Source organism: Athene cunicularia (genome assembly GCF_003259725.1).
Source record: "Athene cunicularia isolate RWA chromosome 3 unlocalized genomic scaffold, athCun1 chr3_part1, whole genome shotgun sequence".
Lineage (NCBI taxonomy): Eukaryota > Metazoa > Chordata > Aves > Strigiformes > Strigidae > Athene > Athene cunicularia.
This window is the reverse complement of record NW_020799097.1, coordinates 30,962,087-30,965,135: the sequence shown is the minus strand read 5'-3', so window position 1 is coordinate 30,965,135 and position 3,049 is coordinate 30,962,087. Positions and strand designations below refer to the sequence as shown.

At 37.9% G+C, this 3,049-nt stretch overlaps 1 long non-coding RNA gene across 1 annotated transcript in view; it reads left to right on the top strand.

The window, feature by feature from the left end:
• The first annotated feature begins 1,996 nt into the window (after nucleotides 1-1,996).
• The window catches only part of LOC113478955, a 19,470-nt gene continuing 18,417 nt past the window's right edge, over nucleotides 1,997-3,049 (top strand). Inside the window, exon 1 of the long non-coding RNA XR_003398168.1 lies at nucleotides 1,997-2,006. This is a non-coding gene — a long non-coding RNA (uncharacterized LOC113478955). The remainder of the gene's footprint in view (nucleotides 2,007-3,049) is intronic.

The window sequence follows — 3,049 nt, the reverse complement described above, 5'->3', positions numbered from 1 at the left end:
TAATGATAATGACTGATAATAAGAACCAGACACTAGCAGGAAGGATGTTATTAATGAATCCTATTCCAGGAAAGTTTAAAACTCGTCTAAAACTCCCACATCTTTTTCTTTAATTGTTACTTCTGTGTATGTTCACCTGTTAAATGGTCCCTGGTACTGTTTTGTTATACGCATTCCCACTTTCCAGACAATGCCCATGCACAGTCTAGTGATATCATGTGTGAAGGATTGTTCTCAATAGTCAGCTTGGATCTATCTTCTCTGTGGGGGGGAGACCACTGAGATCACTGTGGAGAGAGGCAAAGCATTTGGCCTTAGAATCATAAGCTACTTCCAAGCTGGAAAAAATCAGAACAGAAAAGATCTTCTCAGTTTAGACATAATCTAAGAGTTCCTCATTTTAACAAAGGGAATTCAATTGGTTGTTCCATGTTTTATGTAGTTATTTATGTACCTGACTAGGACTGGGACTAAAATTGCTCAAAAATTTTGTCAGTATGCAGCAGTACTGTTAGGTCAAAGAACTAACCTGAGGTAAAAGACCTGAAGTGAAAGACCTGCAGAGATGTGACCATGTACCAAGTTTGCTGGGATTAAAGTATGAGCTAAAAGTGCTTTCAAGTCCGTTGTCTTCTGCAAAGTGTCCTACATGTCTATTTTTATGCAGAGAGTCCATGTATAGCCTTTGAGAAGATATATGAAGACTGGGCTGGGGAACTTTAGGAATCTGCTACAGTTGGAAGCTAAATGTTTCTAGGAGATGGAATGGAGAATTAATTCAGAACATTCTTATTTCTAGTTCTGCTAGAAAAGTAGTTATAGTCTAGTTTATAAACTAACTGAAAATACTAGTGGTATTTCAAGTCTATTTTATGAGGTATTGCAAATACCTTAAACACCACAGAATATGTTAAAAGTATAAAACTCAATTTTATATGTTATAATTGCTGCATAGCTGGGTATCAGAGTGGCTTGGATCATTAGTTCCTTGGGGAGTGAGAAACTCCCCCAGCCATTCTTCTGTAGAGGCAACACACTGAACATGAGACAAGGTGATTGACTGATATCCCACATCCTTCACAAAGAAGTATTTGAGTAATTGCTGCAGGAGGTTTCAAGGTGCTTTCAAGAAGGTTTTCAGGAATATTTCCTTCAGTCTGTTCCTTCTCTGGCTGTACTAATTCAATCTGCTCAAATATGTTGATTAAAATCTCAAGTGGAGAATCTAGCCCTTCCAGATATTCTCTTGGGTGTTTCTTGCTGTAGAACTAACAAAATTGGACATAGATAAGGTGCTTGTAAATGTTCTATAGAGACTGTTGCAGCAGATACAGAAATCGTCATGTAGGGCAGCCTTTGTACATAGGGAAGACAGTTAGGAGAGGTTTTATGTGCCGTTAAGAGAGCCAGTAGCTGGAGCAGTCATGTAGGGCCACAGACCAGCTGGAATTTATGAACTGAACAGAACAGGAATTTAGGAAGACTTATGTGATCCAGCTGAAGACACCATTGCAAGGATGCATTCAACAGAGAGTCCTGTTTCCATCTGTAGAGAAAGTAACTGTCCTGTTTGGGAGTCTCATTCTCCATGCAAAAGTTGCCCAGTGCCAAAATCACAATATTATTTAAAAAAAAAAACCCCAACAAAACAACCCACAACAAACACTGTCTGTGTGTGATTGTGCCACACAGTCCAGATCATCTGAAGGCTAATTTCCACAAAAAATCTGCCACACAAATAACTAAATGTTTTCTAGCAAAAAAAATGAGCCAAGCTTTCCAGCTGCAAAAGAGCAATTATGGCTGGCTGAGTTTATCCAGCATCAAGGTCACTTGGACTATAGCAGTTAGTTATGTTATTCTGAAGGTATAGCCTGAGGAGAGCTGCAAAAGGCTAAAGTGTTCATTGCAGAGTTCTTTGGTCCTGTAGATATTTTCACCTTAGTTGCCAAACAATTAACAATGTGATACACAGTTAGAGACCAATTATTTTTTAAAGGGAAAGAGTATTGAATCTAAAGGTTTGATTAGCTCACCCAGGTAACTGTATGTTATCTTGTTCTGACTGCAAACTACCTATAACTGCCCCGTCTCCACAAGTCAGAGTTATTCCCCTAAGCAAACATGGGCTCAAAATACTTTTAATCAATTTATTGCCAATAAGTGTTTTGAGATTTCTATTGTTATTAAAGCTCACACAAAATAATTCAGACTTCTGTAATCTAAAATACAAAATATTGTTGGTTATTGCTCCACGATACAAGACATCCATCCAGTAAAACAGTGGCAAGCTGTACTATATTGTATAAACAGGAGTACAGACAGTCCAGGGAGTATTCTCACACGCTCCACTGGGACTTTCAATATAGAGGTTAGCTCACATTGGTGGGAAAAGTCCATTACTTTTGTCTAGTATCTGAGACAGTTGAAATATTTTTCTATATTGTGTTTCTAACTAATGCCATAAAGCATAATGAAGACATGTCAGAAGAAGAAGATACTTCTAGGGAGAACAGGATTGTCCAGTTGTACTTAAAATATTTTTTCATCTCTGATGACAGGTCAACAGTATACTTTATGGCTGTAATAAAAAAATGCTGCACGTAATGATGCATTTCTAGAATTAATCAGCAAATACAAGAACTTTCCAATTAGTCCAGGTATCTAAGGGATTCACAGTGTTGCCTGACTCCATCTTCTCAATCACAGTTATGACTCAGCTTATGGGACAAAGGACCTTGATAAATCAGGTCTCCAACGAGAGACTCACAGGAAACATGCTTAGTTTAATGCGATTTCTTTGCTAACTGTTATGGATATAATCTTTTTTGAGGTAGTCAAAACTTAAGTAGTTCTTACAAAGCAGCTTTATATGTAGATTTAGGTGCTTAAGCCCTCCCTATTTTCAGTGAGATTTCTAACAGGATCCATTGATGGTAGGAACAGATCTAAGGCTGGTTCTTATTAAGTAGGAATCTATTGAAAAAAACACTTTTCTTTATGATAGAGGAAATCCAGCAAATTTTTGAGGGCTGTCGCGGGTGCGGGC